Source organism: Peromyscus maniculatus, chromosome 22, assembly GCF_049852395.1.
Source record: "Peromyscus maniculatus bairdii isolate BWxNUB_F1_BW_parent chromosome 22, HU_Pman_BW_mat_3.1, whole genome shotgun sequence".
In the NCBI taxonomy this organism is placed as follows: domain Eukaryota; kingdom Metazoa; phylum Chordata; class Mammalia; order Rodentia; family Cricetidae; genus Peromyscus; species Peromyscus maniculatus.
This window is the reverse complement of record NC_134873.1, coordinates 33,103,605-33,124,543: the sequence shown is the minus strand read 5'-3', so window position 1 is coordinate 33,124,543 and position 20,939 is coordinate 33,103,605. Positions and strand designations below refer to the sequence as shown.

General features: G+C 51.9%; 1 long non-coding RNA gene across 1 annotated transcript; it reads right to left on the bottom strand.

Annotated features, from left to right (window-relative positions):
• Window positions 1–12,672: 12,672 nt before the first annotated feature.
• On the bottom strand, window positions 12,673–20,811 carry LOC143270315 (uncharacterized). Its single transcript, XR_013047455.1, has 3 exons — window positions 20,613–20,811; window positions 13,812–13,982; window positions 12,673–13,144 (listed from the first exon to the last, which is right to left on the bottom strand). It is a non-coding gene; the product is annotated as an uncharacterized LOC143270315 (long non-coding RNA).
• Window positions 20,812–20,939: the final 128 nt, after the last annotated feature.

Here is a 20,939-nt window from a genome sequence, read left to right as displayed (position 1 = left end):
CAGACGTGGGCCGGATCACACTGACCTTCTAAAGCAAGCGAAACACAACACAGCCCTCAAGCCAGAGCTTGGGTTCTTACAAAGGATAAGTGTCCTCTGTCCCCATCCTTCTCCTGCTTTCATGCCCCGGAGGACCCAGTCACCCGTTTGAAAAGCACTAGCTCTGGGTCAGACTGCAAATGGCCCTCAGATGCATCTGCCTGCTTGGTCCCAACAACTCCAGGGGGCAGAGGAATGGTCCCCACTTCCTACAGTGAAAACTGAGGCGGTTAGGGGTGGCAGCGATGCCTGGCTGCTAAGTGGCAGGATCAGGATTTGATCTGAATCGATGTCGCTTTCTCATTCCAACGACACACTTCCAGTGTGAAGTGTGTGATAGACAGAGAAGAAAAAGAACAGGCTCCTCCGCTGGCGAGGAAATCTCAGCTCAGTGAGAGGCTCAAAGCAAGGAGGGAATTGAAATGGGGGTGCACAGGGACTATTGTGGGGTTTGGGAAGACAGCATTGTGGGGGGTGCATCAGAGCCTGGAATCAGAGCAGGACTTGGCTGGGCAAAACAGAGGGAGATGGAGCAGGGTGTATGTGGATGGAACTGGCTTGTCTGAGCAATGACCCACGAAGAGCCCTGCAAGGCCAAAGCCCAATGCAAAAGTCCAGGGTCTTGCTAGAGGAGACCAGAGAGGCAGGCAGGGCCTTCTGTGTACCATCATGGTAAGAGATGTATGTTTTGTCCTGAGAACACCATAGAGATATCACTGACAGCCACAGAGCATGGATTTGAAAAGGAACTGACCAGAAAGCTCCTGAGATGATCAGGAGAAAAAAAGCAAGCCCTGGAGAAAAAGCAAGCCGTGGGAGGAGCAGGCTCCGGGATCCAGAAGGGACCTTGGAGGAGGAGAGATGGCTGAGACTCACATTTGCAGGGATGTGGTCACAGAGAGACCCGAGAACCTAGGGTGTTCCCTCACCACTGGTATGAGCCCTAGGGGTTTCCCCAGGGCAGGGCCAGCAGATGCCAGTGAGACCGGGCCAACTTCAGGCCACGCAGATGTCTGCTCCAGCCCGGGCTTCACTACAAAGCCTTGGGGAACATCTCAGCCCCACCCCTATGCTAGAGACAGAGCTGTGAGGAAGCCCCAAAGAGAGATCACATAAAGCAGTGTGCACACAGAGTCTGGCACTCAATGGGCGCCCGGGTGACAGACGGCGCTATTTATATCAGACACATAGATGTGTTCCTTCCTTGGGATGCAACACCTTCTTCAGGGCCCATCCTGAGAGACTGTTCCCCCACCCTGAGCCCTACCTATAAACATGCCTGATCCCCCTAACTCTGCTGCATGTTGGAGGACCTCTTGGCTTTCCTTAGCAGAGGATTGGTTCACAGAGCGTTCCCAAGCTCCGCTGGATGAGTCAGGAGGCCCATCCCCAACCCCAGCCTCTGCTTCCCTGGGGACCACTCCTGCTTATGCCCCTCTAGTACAGAGGTCCTCCAACCACGCGGCGTGACCACTCCCTCGCTAGATGCCTCAGCAGGGCCAGCGTGGAGAGCTTGGCAAGTGTGGATTCCCTAAGCCCAAGTTGCCAAGTTTGCCCGGGGCTGATGACTTAAGTACGAGTTTCAGTTTATTCCTCCAGTAGCCGACCAAAGGTGGATTTTTACACTGATAAACACACCTGTGTTTAGCATGGAAGGGAATTTGCTCAACTCCTGAGTGGCTGGCCCTGGGACAGTAAGCCTGATGGGCAAAAGGGCGCATTATCTTCTCCCAGGGAGTCGATTCTGCTCGTGTGGAAGGCACACTGTCCCACTCAGCCCTTCACCCCAGGAGGTAGGTGGTATTAGCCCCATTTTATAGATGAATAAACTGACACTCTGTAAGTCCAGTCTACCAAACGCCTATCTGCCTTTGAGCCCAGGAAATCGACTGATATTTATCCTTAGGAACTAGGAAGGCTGGTGTGACGAACAAATAAAAATGGGTCTGTGAGTGTTTCCACTCTTAAAACAGGTATTATGGAGCAGGTACACAACAGAAGAAGAAGAAGAAAAAAAAACAGCATGGTGATTCAGTTCCCAGCAAAACGTCATTTCTCACCTTCTCTCTGAGCCCACATCGAAGCCCACAGAGGGCAAAGACAGACAGACAGACAGAGATACAGAGAGAGAAATGGGGAGGCAAAAGAAGGAGGCAAGACCCTGTGCCAGACTAATTTCCTCCCTGTACAGGCTGCAGCCCCGGCAGATTTCGGGGTGCTGCGTGGCCTGCTGTAAAATCAAGGGCAGGCTGGAGAGCCGCAATCCTGTCATCGAAACATGCTCTTGTCCTGATAGGATCTCACCCCGCTGCGTCACTCTGCAGAAGGGGGCCACCCGAGTGAGTGAGTGAGTGAGTGAGCAAAGGAAGCTGAAAGTCTGCTGGAGCCCTACCCAGGACTGAGTAACTACCACCCCCCTCCCCCTGCCCCCACCACACCCTCCTGCTCTTCCCTCACTCCCCTGGGGCCCTTGCCCCGCGGCTCCCTCCTCCTCTCCTACCCCCTCCTCCCTTCTTCCTTCCCTTCCTCCAGAGCACCCCCCAGATCCCCCAGGAGGTGGGGGCGCCCAGCAAAGCGGGCCTCTGTGAAAGGTTATCAGAGGAAACACTTGAGAAGAAGTCGCAAACAGAAGCCACACTACACCCGCTGGCACCTCGCTTCCTGGGCCCCCAGCCTCCATCCAGGTGTCCCCATGGGAAGAAAGGACGCATTCAAGACTGTGACCGGTGTTTTTCCAGCCAAGTTCCTCAGATATGGTGGGGAGGGAGGACAGACAGGAGGAGGGAGCAGAGCCCTTCCAGGTGCCTCGGGGCTCGGAGCAGGCCACCTGAGGTCCACCTAAGGTGGCCCTCGGGAAGCAGGGTGCTCTGCAGCTTAGGTGATCACGTGAGCCCTGGGTCACTGACACTAGAACTGCCTCCCAGGACTTCCTGAGGACAACGTGAGCTGCTGCCTTGAGTCACAGACAGTAAGTGTATCTGGTTCTGTAGGGCAAGAACTCAGGGGCCCACGAAGCCCCGTAATTCACTCACTACAGTGATATTCTGCTGCCACGGCACCCTCCCCCTCCATCACCCCGACCCACACACAGCATTCCAGACGACCCTATCCAGCAGGCTTCTTCACGTCTCTCTCCCTGGGACATCAGCCGAACACCTGTCCGCCCACACGCAGGCACTGCACCTGGCCACCTGGCCTGCAGAAAGCCTCTGGGGCCTTTTCCCACGGCGTCTGACCAACTTCTACCCCCACATCACCCTGCCTCGTCACGCTTGGGCATCATCCCTTAATGGTCATCATCCCCGCCCCCCTCCGCCAAAAGACTTCAGGTTCTCTCAGGCCCCCAGCCTGGTTACCCATGCTTGCTCTAGCATCCGCTGGTTCTTATACCTGAGCAAGAACCCAGGGCAAAGGGGATGCTCGGTAAACGCCCACTGAGCAAACACCCTTAGATACAGCCCATCCCACTGCTACAGACAGGTGCCCAGGCTAGGAAGGGAAGCTGTCTTCAGGACGGCCAGAGCTTGGAAAACAGCAGGCCTGGAATTAGCTCCGAGTCTCCTTGCGTTCTGACTTCCCCTCACAATCTCCTTGCCAGGTCGTGGCGTCACCTTGGGGGAGGCCAGGACAAGAGTTGCTCAAGTGTGCAGTGGACCATGAAGCTCACAAACAGGAATCTGGAACGGCCTACAGGAAAAGGGCACGCCGGGATCTGTGATGCGTTTACCCCCATGTCCTTCCATCTGCACAGGACTCAGGTGGGGCACGTGCCCGGAAGGCAGGATGGTAAGCACACACAAGACCACCCCAGCACATCTGAAGGAAGTCGGGCATTCGGAGCCCACCAAAGAGCATGCGTCCATGAGCTTCCAAGCATGCCAGTGTCTATTCCCAGCACAAACGGCTGAAAGTGAAGCAGAAGTGTGCGAATGGGGTTGATGGCCAGTTGTGTGACCCAGACAAGACCCTGGGGCTGGGTGGCGAGTCCTTAGTGACTGCTGCTAAAACATACACAAAGCCATTTAAACTTAGTACATAGGACTCCCCTACCTGAGAGGCAATGGCCCTGTCTCCAAAGCACAAGTCCCTTGCCCTGGTCCTGGGGCCAGTCGGACCACATGGGTGGCATACTGGAACCTGCCCTTTGGACTGCTAATGCACAGCGTGAGCAGACCCCAAGACCCTCATGAGGAGCTGCATCAGCACGAGGGACTATTCACAGCTCAGAAAGGGGAAACGCTGACAAGCTTGGCCTTTTATTTCAGGGGCAGAGGTGGTATCTGTAGTTAACCATTCACCACATTCCCCGGCAGCCATGGGTAACCAGGCAGAACCAACCATTCCATCGTCCTCTTACCAGGCCCTTCCTTCCCTTCCTCTTAGCACCAGGAAATCCGTGAGGGACCTGGAGAGACCCAGGTAGACATGCCCTAGCGATGACTGCAGGGCCTGGACACTGGAGCTGTTTATATCCGGGGTCTCTGAGCAGCACGCCCAACCTTTTCATATCATTGAGCCTTTTCTTATTAGTGTGTGTGTGTGTGTGTGTGTGTGTGTGTGTGTGTGTGACAGAGACAGAGAGAGAGACAGAGAGACAGAGACAGAGACAGAGAGAGAATCTTGTGTGAGAGTGGATGACTGTGTGTATATGGGCATGTATGCATTTGTGTCTGTGAGTGTGAGTGTGTATGTGTGTGTAGTGTGAGTCTGTATGTGTGTGTGAGTGTGGGCATCTGTGTATGTGAATGGGTGTGTATGTGTGTGTGTATAGGTGTACATGTGTGTATATCTGTGTGTATGTATATGTATGAGTGTGTGTGTGTGTGTGTGTAGTGTGAGTCTGTATTGAGTGTGGGCATCTGAGTATGTGTATGGGTGTGTATATGTGTGTGTGTGTCTAGGCTAGGACTTCCTCCACTGTTCTCCACCTTAGTTTTCGAGACAGAATGTATCACAGAACCTGTAGCTCACCAGTCACCCACAGTGATTACCCAGCGTGCCCCACGGCTTCTCTTACCTCTGCCCCTCTAGCACTGGGATTACAGAGGACCACGCTCCTGCCCTTTACGGGGAGGCACTGGGGTCTGAACTCGGGTCCTCATGCTTCTTTGACAGGCACTTCACTGACCAGGCCACCTCCCCTGTCCCTGGCTGTTCATTCCTGCACCTAAACGGGAACCCAGCACAAACACACACATGTACACCTATACACACACAGACACACATGCATACACACCCATACACATAATGCAGATGCCCACACTCACACACACATACAGACTCACACTCACACACACACACACTTACACTCACAGACACAAATACATACATACCCAGACACCCACAGACACCCACACTCACACACAGACACCACCCCACCACACACACACACACACACACACACACTTTCACTCACAGACACGAATACATACATACCTAGATACACACAGACACCCACATTCACACACAGACACCACCCCACCACACACACACACACACACACATACACATACACACACACACACACACACACACACACACACACACACACACGTGCTCCAAGCACCCCTGGCTCCACGCCACCCTGCCGCTGCAGACAGGACACCAAAGCTGGGAGGGGCCATTGCCTGGGAGATGTCACACAGCTCCTAAGTGGCAGGTAGCCATTAGACGCCAGAGGCTATTTCAGCGAAGTTCCAAGCTCTGGGCCCCTCGGTGTCCTCTTAAAAGACAGTGGCCATACCTGGGAGTAGTCGAGGCAATGGGTCTGGGTCTCAGAGCCCCGTATGAATAGAAACAGCTCTGTCAGAGCTTTGGGTGAGGAACAGGGCACACACCGGACACAGCTGTTTGGGCGCCACCCCCCCCCCCACACACACACACACACACCCACACACACACACACTTACACTTGTGCTCTCCAAGCTCCCCCTGTGGTTCCCTTCCTCCTGACTCCCTTTGATCCTTCTGAGCTCTCAGAGAAATTGCCCAAGTGAAGGGTGCTTAAGGCCCAGCAACTCCGGGAACAAAGAACTCCTTACTCCTCCAGAGAAGTGCTGTCGCCCGAGACCTTCCCTGTGAGAAGTCGCCCCACAGCCGGAGAGCCCCCTCTGGCTTATCGCACATCCTTATCCCACAATTGGGCAACTGGAGCTCTTTAAAACCACTTATCTGAGGGCTAGAGAGCCGAGGCTAAAAGCTCCCAGGGTCAAATTTGAAACCGGAGAATATGGTCACTTTCCATCCTGGGCCCACAACAAGGAGGATGCCTCCCTGAGTCAAACTCCTCTTGAAGAACTATTGCACAAATGCACGTTAGCCATTGGCCGCCAGCTGTCCCCGAAAGAGCCCGCTTGCCTTCGTCCTCATTGGATAGAAGAGCTGAAAGGCATTTCCCAAGTTTCCTTCCAGAAAAGGTTTTTTGATAAAAAAAAAAAAAAAAAAAAATTAGCTTTCACGAAATAAATGTCAGTCAGGTGGCCACCCTCAATCCAGCATGCTCCCACAGTATCCATCCTCCTGGCCTGGATGGCCATGCAGGTATCAGCTCTCTGGAGATGAGTATTCAATGCCAACTCCTTCCTCCAGCCCTTCCCAAGGCACAGCCTCGGGGTATAAACAATTCTCCCAACGACTAGACTTAGATCCTTCAAGGTGCAGCAGTTGCCAAGGCCCGGGCTAGAGCCTGCTCCTCCAGTGCCTCCGTGGATTTTGTTAATAAATTCCCTGCAGTGAAGACTTCCTGAGTAATGCCCGAGGTACTTCCTTTTTCTTCCACGATGAACTCTGACTGCTACATCTACTCTGAGGTCATCAGATCCAGACAATTCGCTACATGAGGAGCCGACATGTGTCTCTTTATTCAAATTCCTTCCTAGACTCCACTGTCCATTCTTATTCAAGACAGGGGGTCCTGGTGCTCTCTGCCACGCTGGCTTCTCCTCAGCGAGCACCAGGAGCCAGGCTATGTTAGAACGCCTCTTACACAACGTAGATTCACCAAATCCACACTGCTACAGTTTGATGCTCCAGTGAGGGCCGTCTTAGGGCCTACCAACTAGAAAATAACCCAGTGCCATTTTCCCTCTATGAAATCACGTGATGTAACCTCAACGCAGGAACAAGGCTTCTGTCCCTGATCAATAGAACAAGTCCCGGAGTCTAGCCAGGACATTTCCCTCCTACAAGGTCATTACAGGTCAAAGATGTGGAAATAGTGCTGACCAGGGCAAGTAAAGACCCAGGACCTCTTTGACCGACGCCATCCATGCAGGGGTACAGGCGCCTCCCCACCCAGGCCTACCACACATAGTGAGATCACCCTCGGGGAAGGAAAAAAAAAAAGCACAACACAATTACACGTCTCTCTCCACTCTTCTGATTTCATCCTGTCATCTGACTCAGGGGCTAATTTCAGATCATCTTCCCATTTCTGCCTCACGCTGTGTCGTCAGAGACACATGTCTGGTCAGCTGGCAGAATTAGAAGCGTACATCGTCGGTATGTCAGTCACAGTCGCGGACCACATGGGGTTTTCCTGAAGACTTCATTTCAACACCACTTTCTAGATGAGGCAGCAGCAGGAAGAAAGTGCCGACTGCTCACAGAGCAAATGTTAGAGTACTGCCTCCCTCCCCACACGGGACTCCCTGGCTCTCTGCTCCACCGGTCTCCTCTCCCCAGGATGGCCTCCGCAAGCCCCGCTCACATGCCACAGGCTCCAGGACGAGCCTAGAAAGCAAGGAAGAGATGCCCTCCTCCAGGACCAGCCCAGGACTGTCCTGGTGTGAGCAGCCCACACACCGCAAGCTCGGCCACAAGACCTCCTCGACGGCCCTGCTCCCTGTGCAGGGGATGCTGGGACTTCCCTAGAGCCCACGTCTGAGCCTACTCAGTATGCCACACGTCCTTCATTCTGCCATAGCTGACGTCCGTCTGTCTGCCTTTAGCTAACTTTTCCTTTCCATTGGAAGAATCAGATAGCTACACGGTCATGAAACCACCAACACACAAAGGTTATATAATAAAAACGCAAGCCACTGTTTCTTCTCAGAGACCCACATCCTATGCAGCTGTTACCCAGAGTCCCCGGGTCCCTTTCCCAGTAAATCTTCTACACGCACAAGCTAACTGAACCAATCTTTACAAGCACAGAAACTCTCTCTCTCTCTCTCTCTCTCTCTCTCTCTCTCTCTCTCTCTCTCTCTCTCCCTCCCTCCCTCCCTCTCCCTCTCCCTCCCTCCCTCCCTCTCTCTGTCTCTCTCCCCCTCTCTCTCTCTCTCTGTCTCTCTGTCTCTGTCTCTGTCTCTCTCTTCCTCTCCCTCCCTCCCTCCCTCCCTCCCTCCCTCTGTCTCTCTGTCTCTGTCTCTCTGTCTCTCTGTCTCTCTCTGTCTCTCTCTGTCTCTCTCTGTCTCTCTCTCTCTCTCTCTCTCTCTGGAGGCCAGGGTGAGGGTGGGGGGACTGGCTAGGCCTGCCTCTTTCCTTATACTTGGGTGTGACCCTGTGGCTACAGCAACCATTTTAGCACAATTGAGAGGAAGATAAAATTGAGGGGAGAAAGTGTTTCGTGGCGGTGGGGCAGAAGAAGAGCCGGAATCGGTGAAGACCTTGTTAGATAGCAAACCGACTGCCCTGACCACCTACCTCCAGACGGTATTGCGCGAGGAAAAACTAATCTCCGTGGTTCTTGTCAACCAATGCTCACTGGGTTCTCTGTTCGCCTCTAGGATGACGTCGGTGGCCTGAGTGAGACTGTCTCCCATAAGCTCTCGTGTATTTGAACACTTGGTCTGCAGCAGGTGGCAATGTTTGGGAAGGCTTAGGAGGCGTGGCACCGTTGGAGGAAGTGTGTCACCAGAGGCTGCCATGTCTAGGTCACTCCTGCTGGTGTTTGTGGCTCAAGATGTGAGCTCTCGGCTCCCGGCCTCGGCCACCATGTCTGCCATTCCCCTGTCATGATGGACAATTATCCCGCTGGAACCTTAAACCCAAAGAAACTCTTCTATAAGTTACCTTGGTCAGGTGTTTTATCACAGCAGTAAGACCGTGACCCACCCTAAGTGAGACCATGTACCTGTGTGGATTCCCCTTTCTTTATGGTCATCGGTGTGACCTTGCAACGATTTCCACATAAACCTACCCAACTCAGTCTCTTTACATCCTCGGAGTACCCCCGCTATGCAGATATCCAGCCTGAAGCAAAGGGGCAGGCCTTCGCTGGTTGCTTACAGTGGTATCCCACCAAAGGGCAGCCGACTTCTCGGTGCCTGCCTCTTCTTGCTTGTGCACATTGTGAACGGACAGAAGCGAGGACCTCATCTTTCGTCTGTCCACACTGTTACTGTTACTGGGCAGAACCGTCTGAGGGCTCATGATCTGAGTCCCCTTTTCCTCTACTCCCTTCCCTGCCTGCCTGAGCCCCGAGAGAGCCTCTGCTTCTGCTAGAGCCGTGGGATTGCCTAACCCAGATCCCAGCTGGCCTGCGTGGCTCTTAGCTTCTTTCTCTAGGACAGAAATCCATGCCCGCTCTGTCCTGGCCTCCATTAGCCCACCCCATCTCAGTACCCAGGTATGCTCCCCGTCCATGCCCCATCACCCCATCTCCAGAACCTGCCCCTTCCTGCCCTGGCGGAACTGGCTCGCATCAGGTGGAGGGAGATCAGGACTGTGACAACTCCCACAGGACACAGTACGCACTGCCACACCCCACCACCAGTCAGGCTCTGGCCTCTGGCTTCGGCACCTGTAACCAAGCTGTAAAATGCACAATAGAAAACCAACCTCACACCCTAACCAAAATCCCACTTGTTGCCAGAAGTTGGGGAGCTCCTGAGAGACAGATGTCTAACAGCAATGGGGCAAGCATGTGGATTTGCCTACCCACAAAGGCAAGGGGATTAGCGCCGATGAGATCAGCCTGGCTTCTAACCACCACCAGGCTGGCCTGTGCTCAGTCAGCTTGGTTATGCAAAGAACCCAAGCGCCCAGCAAAGAGCTTTGTCTCCACAGGTTTCAGGGGAGAGTCCTCTCTCCTAGGGAAAGCAGAGAAGTCTTTCCTACTTGCAGAATTACAAAGCTGATTCTAGCCTGCGGCCCCTCCCCAGCTGTCTCTGTTCTTCGACCCACCCACCCCTACCCCTCCAGGTAACCGTACCTGGGCCCGCCTGGAGCATCAGGAAAGAGAGGCTTCAAAGCCCATGTGGTCCCATCTAGGTCATGAAAGGTCAAAACGTTACCACCGAGTCACTTCATCTCAGGACTGCAGACAGGTGGGTCCCAGGGACTCTCTGGACAGCCAGCCTAGCCCACTGGATGAGTTCCAGACTATGCTAAGCGAACCTATTTTTGTAAACAAGGTAGATGGCTCCTGAGAAATGACACTGAAGGCTGACCTCTGACCTCCACACACACATCATAGTCTAAGGAACCTGTGCCCCAAATGCACAAAGGGACGGAGTGGAGGAAAAACTTGGCACCTTGCCCCTGCCCCCCCCCCCCCGACTCAGGTACCCCCTGACGCCACTGTTAGGACCAGAGTGAAGTCTGTGGGTCTCAGAGGAAGAGAGAGGTGTTTGGCTGGGAGGATGGGTAATAGTGAAAATGCAAATTCAAAGGCCCAAGCAGGTGTTCAGCAAAGGCGCCTTTCCCTTTGAGTGAGGAAGTGCTCAGAAAGAGAAAGGACTGAGTCACCGGCAGGACCCAAAGCTGGGACAATTAGAGCCATGAAGCCATAGGGTAATGAGGGGATGCCAGCCCTGGGTGTAAAATAAATCGATGCCCACGGGTGTGAGCCGTTGAGTAAGTACATAACGGGGAGCAGAGGCCATCTGACGTCCAGAGGAGACAGTCCCTCCAGGGGTGGAGACTGGCCGCCCTTCCCCCAGGTTTGGCATTGCTTGGCCTCTGCGGAAATGGAGGAGGGAGAATTGGACTAGAAGGGAGCTCTCGGCTGTGAAGGAACCGACGACCACCACCCTCCGCGAGGAGACGGAGGTCAGCTTCAACAGCGATAGGTCACAGTGACAACGTGTACTCTCATCAGGAGGACGCAGGGTGACGGTTCACCCCTCCCACTCGGACTGTAAGAAAAATGCCCGACCAGCACTCTCCCAAGCGGTTGCGATCATCCCCAGCCCTCAAAGGGGATTCTGGGACAGAAGAAACCCTTGAGGGGAAATTAGGGAAGTTGAAATCAACTGTCAAGCGTGGCTGTGGGTTCCCGGGTGTCTAATGCTCTTCAGTAATGGCACTGGGGTGGGAGAGGGCACTCTCTGCACACTCATTCTGCAGTGTGTATGTAGCTATTTTGAGAAAGCGGTCGGTAGTAAACAAGCATTCAGAATAACCATGTCTCACTCTCACCGAGGGAAGCGGCTATCTGATTGCTTGGACTGGAGGCCCAGGTTATGAGATGCCATGGGCCAGGGGCTGAGTACAGAATGCTGCAAGGATCCTGAATGAGTCTGTGTGCACCTACAGTCGAGGCCAGGAGCCTGAGTAAGGATATCTGTGGAGTGAAAGGGAATCCGGAAGAACTCTGGGAGTCTCAGTAGGAAGCCAGCCAACCTGGACAACTACTGACTCCCTGATCACTCTCCTCCTAAGACACCTTCATTGTTAGATCCCGGGCAGCTCCATCTAGCCACTGGATCTATCAGGTGGACCAGGGGTTCAAATGTCCTCAGGGTGTGAAAATGCAAAGTGACCTGGGCCAGGAGGTGTCCTCTTTCATCCAGCTGGGGTCACTGTCCCCTAAGCGGCCCCAGGCAGGCAGGCCCTTCTGGTCACAGGAGGCCTGCAAACCTCAAGCTCCTAGGGACCTGAACGCATTCCAAGAGGCTGACCCAGCAGCCCAGAGCTCCAGCTGAGGGCCTGGCAGTCGCAGCCACGACATTGCTGGGCAGAGGACACAAGGCACTTCCTCCCGAGGCAGCTTGGCCTCCTGCCAGCGGGTCCCCAGATGCCATGCGAGACACACCTGAACGCGGTAAGAGAATAGGTGTGTGTAAACAGTGTTTGAAAAAGAAAATAGCTGTACAAATACGGCGCTTGTTAACACAGGTGTTTACAGGTGGAATTATTTTTCCCGGCTGCTGTCTTCCAAGCTGCTGCTTTGTGTGGCCCGGCACACCTGCAGCGAGCGACCTTCCCATATGGGGAAGGAACGAGGGGGAAGTGGCTGGCCCAGATCGATGGTGCCACACAGGCGGTCAGTGATCAGCCTGGGCCCGAGCTAGTGTGGCCGCTTCTCTGGCAGAACTTTCTTTCTTTCCTCCCCTCCACCCCACCCCCACCCCACCCCCAACGTGCTGGAACAGGGTCCAGCCTGTTCACCACTTCCTGCTCGGCCAATGCAGCTGTTCTGCCAGCCCCAGGGCTGTGGCAGTCGGAGGCCTATTTCCGGGGGATAAGAGCCAGCCACTCTCCGGGCATGACGGTCTGAGTCTCCTGTCCCCCGAGGGGAGTGATTTGCATTTTGTAGACCGAGACTGAAGACACTCATCCCAAAGTCACCGAAACATGAGTAAGTGAAGAAAGCTGGAGGCGCAACCCAGAGCTGCAGCTGGAGGGAGGTCTGAAGCGTCCCCAGGGAACGCGCAGGAGCAGTGGTGTTCTCTGTGGGACACCCAAAAGCATAGATGTATTTGATATGAAGCCGGCACAAGGACTCACCCTGGGGGAGACAAAGCCTTAAAAGCTATGGGAAAGGAGCACAAAGACACAGACCACGCACTCATAAATGGTTACAATGGTAAACGTTGTTATGTGTGTTTTATCACTATTTTAATTCTTTTAATTTAAAAAAAAATGCGCAGAAGAGAGGTTCGGCATGAGCACAAGCCAGATAGGTCTACACAGTGAGGTCCAGGTCATGCAGGGTCTGCACAGTGAGGTCCAGGTCATGCAGGGTCTACACAGTGAGGTCCAGGTCATGCAGGGTCTACACAGTGAGGTCCAGGTCATGCAGGGTCTACACTGTGAGGTCCAGGTCATGCAGGGTCTACACTGTGAGGTCCAGGTCATGCAGGGTCTACACAGTGAGGTCCAGGTCATGCAGGGTCTACACTGTGAGGTCCAGGTCATGCAGGGTCTACACAGTGAGATCCTGGAGAGAGTCAAACAGAGACATCAATCTGAGAACATTCTATTCTAGATATGGCCCCAATGTAAAGCTGATTGCTTCTGCCATAATTAGAGGGTTGTGGTCAACACCCCAACTTGTTACATTCTGAAGCAGTGAAGTCCTCGGGGACGACTGCGGGGCAGTGTAAGGGTTTCCCCCATTGTACGGGGCAGCCTGAAAGGTGAAATGCCCCAAATGCAGATTCAGCCACAATGTGTTGAGTCTCTAATTCAAGTCCGTGGGGGGGGGGGGGGGCTGACTGATGGTGCAGCATGAGATACATCCCCACCCACAGCCCCGGACTCTCCGCAGGAAGCATCAGACGATCCAGAAGCATCAAGAAGAGGCAGGCTAGCTTCCTCTCATGCCTCAATAAAGCCAAGGAACACAGCAACTTGAGATGCAAGGAGGGATTCTGTCCCCCTTGGAGAAAGCTAGCCAGGAAAAAAAAAAAAAAAAAAAAAAAAGGAACAGGCTGCTACTAGAAGCCTGGGAGGACCACAGTGTCCGCAGGTGCCGTGGGGCAGTGAAGAAAAACCCTAATTGCTGACAGCTTTGACATCACGGCACCCACAAACCAGGAGAAAGGACCATTTCTTGATTTGGGCAGAAAACTGCCCTGTGCAAGATGAGGAGGAATAATAAGAACCTTTGCTCCAGCCCAGCCTCCTTCTCACAGACCAGCGCGACCCACTCCACGTTGTACAGGCTGGAAAGATGGATCTCTCTCTCTCCGACCTGTGTCTATCGCTTGGAGGCTGCGCTGGGTTTTAATACAGGCTCTCTGGCTCCTGGAGTGGGTTTTCCCTCCTCTATGGCACTGTCAGAAAAAGAAGGGTCACTTGTTTCTGGAAGGAATAGCCTGGCTACCCTCCAAATTCCTTCTGTCTCTTCCAGGAGGCCACCTCACCTCCGCTTCTGACTCCTCTGCTCAATGAAGGACTCCAGGGCCAAGCAGCAGGGACAGGAGCAAGGGAAGGAAGGGGGAGGAGAGGGGAGGGACCGACGGAGAAAGAATTTGGAGAGTGCACTACTGAGAAGCTGAAAGGTTTTCTGTTTGAACTATGACAAGTCTCTAAAAGAGGGGACGGTGTCTAATTAGACGTGCTCACGTCTTGCTAATGAAGATGACCTCATGTCGTAATTGCACATCAGCGCCTTTCCTTGGAAGTAATTTGAACGGCCCCGCTCTCCGCCTGCTCGTTTGGGAGCTCGAGGCTCCATGATAACCCATCCACCTCCATGGCCTGCCACCCCAACTTATCCTCTGAAGTGAGGGTGCAATACAGAGTTAAGACAAAGCAGGAGGAAACCAGCTCCACACGCATCCCTTGGGTGGGCATCTTTTCCCCAGGCATGCAATCCCTTTGACTTTCCATGGGATGTAGAGGGCACCAGTGAAATGTGCTTCACAGGCCTGTGTTTTGAATGCTTATTCCCCGGTGAGGAGCAAAATGTGGGAAGTGTGTATAAAGAGCCTTTTGTTAGGAAGGGCCTCGTTGGTAGAAGTCGGTCATGGGACTGGGGATACAGGCCTTGGAGGATTACAATGTCCCCCCTACCCAGTTCCAGCCCGAACTCTCTGTGTTCTATCCATCACCCTGTGAACACGCCACCACTCACCGGCATGATGGACTGTTTCCCTGATACCGTGAGCTGACATAAACCATCTCTCTCTCAATTCCCATCAGGCATTTTGTCAGGGTGATGAGGAAAAAATAATTCAGGCAGCAGTGTGCAACATGTCTGTTAGGATCTTGCTCTCACTCTTCCGGGTCTAACATCTTACATCACTGGGGGGCGCAGGAACTGCATACTGCCACGTGGTCATGCAATCTCCGCCTTAAAAAGCCGCACACAGACCCCCACCCTCTCTCTTTTCTGTTTCCTCTCTGCTCCTGCCATCTTTCTGTCTCTCCAGGCCTGGTTTCTTTCTAATGAAGCTCTTTCTAACTCTGGCAGTCACAGCCGTGGCTTAAACTTTTCCACCATGCCTGCCGATGCACCAGCACCCTTCATCCTTTCAATGTCTTCCCTAGAGTAATATCCACATGTATACACACACAGAGAGAGGGGGGGGGGGAGGGAGGGAGGGAGGGAGAGAGAGAGAGAGCAATTCAATGACAAAGCTCCTGTGTCCAGTTTTTTTTTTTTGGGGGGGTGAGTATGTGTTATAGACATACATGTATGTTTAGACATGTGCTGGTGTATATGTGCATGTATGTGTGGAGAGGCCGGAAGTTTGTATCAGGTGCCTTTCTCCACTGCTGTGCACTTCATTTACTGAGGCAAGGTCTCCTGCTGAACCTGGAGCCTGTCAATTTGACTAGTCTAGCTAGCTGTCTTGTCCCAGGATCCTCCTGCCTCCACCTCTGATGTTCTGGGACTATAGGTGGAGCTCCACGCTTGTATGTGGGTACTGGGGAAATCACTGTGTCTGCATCCCCTCCCCGCTCTAAGCACCTGCACCTACACAAACATGTTAGGGCCAGGCTTCTCACCCATGGCTCTCTCTCTGGTGCAGTGTATCACCTGACATATCCTAGAGACAGAGAGAGAGAGAGAGAGAGAGAGAGAGAGAGAGAGAGAGAGAGAGAGAGGATAGATAGATAGATAGATAGATAGATAGATAGATAGATAGATAGACAGACAGATAGAAGATAGATAGATAGATAGATAGATAGATAGATAGATAGATAGATAGATAGATAGATAGACAATAGATAAATATATAATAGATAGATAGATAGATAGATAGATAGATAGATAGATAGATAGATAGATAGATAGATAGATAGATAGATAGATGATAGACAATAGATAAATATATAATAGATAGATAGATAGATAGATAGATAGATAGATAGATAGATAGATAGATAGATAGATAGATAGATAGATGATAGATAGACAGACAAGGAGATAGATCCGTGTGTGTGTGTGTGTGTGTGTGTGTGTGTGTGTGTGTGTGTGTATTCAACTGTAAAAACTGAAACATGTAGAGTATGTGGCCAAAGTGCCTATGACTCTCATCCCATCCCTTGTGTGAGCACCCAGGCTAGACGATTGGCTCCTCATCCTCTGCCCTGTAGTTTCACCTGAACTGGCTGCATCTGCATTGGCTGCGGCCCAGCCATCCACCCATAGCAAACCGGCCCCAGTTCTCAGGCACCGTCTGGTGGGCTGCCCAGCAGGTCTCCTGCTCAGTGCTATCTCAATCTCCCTGCTCTGACCTCTCACTCAGTGACAATATGAGTGTCCATGAATAATCATGACATAGAGGGAGATAATTGGTATTTAGCTCTGCCAGGGGGAAGCACTGAGGGGAAGCCATCCTTCAGTCCGGGGACGGATAACTCAGTAGCTGGAGGCAGGCCGAATCAGAGGCGCTAGGCAGTTGGTGACAAGTCAGTTCCAAAGTCACTTCCACAGGATGCACAGATGTTCAGCCCCACGAACTATGCTGAGCCTGCTCACAGGGACATTGTCATTGTCTGGTCAAGTTTTGGTTGGGCTCTGAGGACTCGTGGTTGGTCAAGTTCAGAGCCAAGAGGTTCCCAGGCCTTTCCTGTTTCTCTCTCCTTCCTCTGAGCTTAGGGTTTACCATCAGACCATGGTTCAGCGTGATGGGGCCATGGGACCAGTCTCTAAATGCCCCCACTAAGACGCCATCTCACGGGGGTTGTATCCCCCACACTAGCAATGGGTGCTCACTTCCATACCTTTCACTACAGGACAGTGGAAAGGGTTAAAACGTTAGCACCCCAAAGCTTTCATTACAAGTTCCTTTGTCCTCATGCCCACCCCTTGCCTCTAACCTGTGGCCCACTCCCAGGGGGAAGGGTCTCAGGGCACACAAGCACCCTACCTAGAAGCCAGACCCCTTTCCACGCTCACCCTCACATTTAGTCTATCATGACCTGAAGATTCTGTCACTCTTGTAGCCACCTGTCATCACCTGCCCCCAGTGAATTCCTTCGGGCTTTCTGCAACGGCCCGGCTCCCTGTGCTCTGTCCGTTTGTCCTTACGACTCCCCAGAAGCACATCTGACTTCGTACTTTGCACAGCAAGCTCCGGGCATCTCATCCACGCCAACTGTGTATTGCCACGTGCCCCATCGACCCTGCAGGACAATGGCCAGGAGCCTTAGCATGAGGCCACGGTGTGCCATACTTGGCCCAGACTCCAGCTCCTTTAGCACATACCTGCTTGCCCCTTAATGCTACCTTCACACACACGTGCTGAGAGAGAAGGAGCAAGAGAGAAACCTGTCCCTGCCTTCCCATCAGCTGCCAATCACTCTGATCTTTAACAACTGCATCTTTAATCACAACCAGGGAAAGTGACAGATGGTGACACTTCTGAGACAAGCCACCGCATGCCCTTCAGGTCTCGGTTTGCTCCTGGGGGAGTTATGAGGTCTCAGTAGAAAAACTGTGCATGAAGTCCTTGGGACACCTGGCACATGCAAAGAGCGTTAAAAAGACTTGCTGCTTTCCTCAAAAAATAGCCAGGGATATTGGCTGGAGAGATGGCTCAATGGTTAAGACCACTTGTTGCTCTTGCAGAGGACCCAGGTTTGAACCCCAGCACCCATAAGGTGGCTCACGGTCATCTGTAATCCCCAGTTCCAGGGGATCTGATGCCCTCCTCTGACCTCTGCAGGCACTGGGTATGTACAAGGTGCATAGAAATCATGCAGGCAAAACACACATGCATATTAAATAAAACTAAATAGCAGCTTTAAAGAATAGCCAGGGCTCTGCCATGTAACATGTAACATGAGAGGACTCCTCCTGTAGTCTAGGATGGAGGAGGGAGATAAAGGGAAGAAAATTTGATGGGGCAGATGGGGGGCAGGAGAACTCCAAAGAGCCCCAGGAGGAGCCATCTCCATAGGTAGAAGAGTCTATAAAGTCTCCCTAAGACTAACTCTCCTTCTGATGATCGGGTAAATGTTTCCATAGCAAGCGGCGTGAAACAAAAATAAACTCTTCCAACCTATTTGTTCAATTCAAGCACCAAATTCAAGCTGCCTCAGAATGAGGAGGAAAAAGATAGTGTTCTCCTTTTCCCACAGCCCCATCATTGAAAAGTGAACCCCAGAACAGCACACCCTGGGGAGGAGATCCCCTGCAAGTACCCCAGCACCTCCCAAGTCACTTTCCAGTACTGAGACATCTCAGGTTGATACCCAAAGGAAACGGCTTTCTCCAGAGGGAAGGCTCCTCGTTCATCTTTATTTACCCACAGGGAATCCTTAGGAGCATGCTTCTTCCACTGCCCTGAATGCCATCCCTGCACACCCATGTGGTGTAGAAGTAATGTTCGCTCTTCTCCTTAACAACCTTGCATACACATAACAAAAGCCATCGCAGGTTAAACCTGACTCACTGAAGCAGTAGGCACCCACACCGAACAGCACTGATGGTCCCTCCATTCTCTTCCCCATCACACACACCAGTGCCCCACCAGCGCCATGCAGACTGTCCTTAACGACAGAGAGACAAGTATCCGTTTGATTCTTAATTACCGGTTAAGAGCCTGTGTTAGGAAGTGGAAGAGGCCCCCGGGGCCCTCCTCTCATTCTCCGACAGGAGAAGTTGTCTGAGGGGAAGCAGCTGCTTGAGTTACCAGCTAAACTAGCCATTTTCATCTCAGGCCAGACCATTTTCACTCAGTATCTTACAAGCTATGGCTTTTCAGACTTAGGCATTTGGCAGAAATCCTCTCAAAAATGAACAAAGTGAGCCTGGTAGTTTAAGGAAAACAACTTGCCAATGATAAAGATCTGTGATTTCAAGTAAAAAAAAAAAAATCTAAATTTTGGAAAACTTCTACCTATCACCATGTGCTTGACTGAGCGCTTTCCAAGGCTTTTCTAATGAGATTGATGGTGATGTTAATAAATATGGTTCCTGGATGCCATACAGTAAAATGTGTCAACATTTGGAAGATCTCCATAGCTCAATAATTAATGTTTTCCAAATGATAATCTAAAACCAGGCTTGGGTAAAAGACCCTAAGAACCCAGGAGACGTTAGACCAAGAGATATCAAGGATACCTTGGTCAGATTTTCCTCTGGAAGGAAGAACAGCATGCTTCACACACACACACACACACACACACACACACACACACACACACGGTACTACAGTGCTATACTACAGGGGAAGCCTGTTATTAAGATTGTACAGATAGTAAATATACTGTGGAGAGCTTTATTCCAATGCACACACATGTGCAGAAACACTACCCCGAATCATCTCAAGCCTGTCTGGCTGACTGCCGTAACCCATTTCAGAGTAGAATTTCAATAGCACATGGCTAACTGTCTAAGAATCCTCTCTCATGATTGAGTAAGCCACTGACATTTCAAGGATCGAGTGACATGCCCAAACACTTACATTTGTAGAATATCTGAATGCATTTGTCACATTTGAGGAGTTGGGGCCATATGTATGCCTGACTACAAGGAACCAAGCTGGATTTTCAAATCTGCTCTGTTAGCAATTTTAAAGTTTGCAATGAATTGTTATTTATTATAGCCATCAGCTTGAGCTAACCATTCTATAATGTAACTACACCTCCAAATGTTACATAGTACTCCCATAAATATATAAATGATGATTTGCCAATTTAAAATATTTTTTTTTTTAGTGCAGAAAGCTTGGTAGAGTGCAGCAGCCTAACCAACTTACTCCTCTCAAAAGGGATACTGAGAAACTACCCCAATGTCTTTCTCAAAGCTGCCTCCTTGATGAGCACCCCAATCTGACCCAAATTAAGGAGCAGCCCTTATAGATTCAGCTAAAGAGACAATCCAGAGAGTTCCTCTACCCTTTTGCCGCGGTCTCTAAAATCTGGAAAATAGATACACAGCCACAGGACATATTTCCATCTTACAGAGGCAACAGTCTAGGTTGGAACAGGCAACTTTGTAATACCCTGACCCCCCAAAGCAGCGATGTTCGGGCAGGGACCAGGACAATGCTTCTGTGAGTGAAAGAACACCACAGATGACTACGCCAGGGCCCCCACAGATGCACACTGGTGACTCTCTGACCTTGAGCAAGCTTCCAGAACAACAAGACAATGGATCCCTGTGTTTAAAGCACTCTGTCCTGCTTCAACAGCAGCCCCTGGATAATGACGTAACTGCCCGGACCTACTACAGCTTTTTAACAGGTGGGCGAACTGGAGTTCCAGGGAGCCCAAGGGCCACATAGCCAGAGCATATGCACACTGGAGTTGGAGCCGGTACTGTACTCAACAGTTCTTGCCTGTGCCACCCCCACCCACCCCACCCCCCCGCATCACATGAATGGACGAGTAGTGACTTATTCTCCATGAACTCCAAGGTTCACGGTAGCATTTCTAGCCTTGCTCATCATCCTGCATCCTCGTTTGTGAGCCCCAGTCTTCTCACAGAGGAGGGAGCACCTCACCTTTGAGCTTAAGGAGCTTTACAGACAAATGTGCAGCTCAGAGTCCCGAATCTGTATCCCGGATCAGCTTCTTTCCCGTGTTGGGGGCTTCCATCAAGTGTTTGAACTTCTCGACATTCCAGGGTCCTCACCTGTCGAATGAGGATGCTAATGGCTGTGATGAGGAGACTGTGGCATGGGCAGGTCCCGTGAGTGACACCGCGGCTATTTTGACTGTTCATCTTCTCGACAGCATCAAATGTATTTATAATAAAGTGACACTCAGCCAGGCATAGAGCTCAGGCCTGCAATCTCTGTAGCCGGAAGGTTTCTCTGATCTCACCTGGC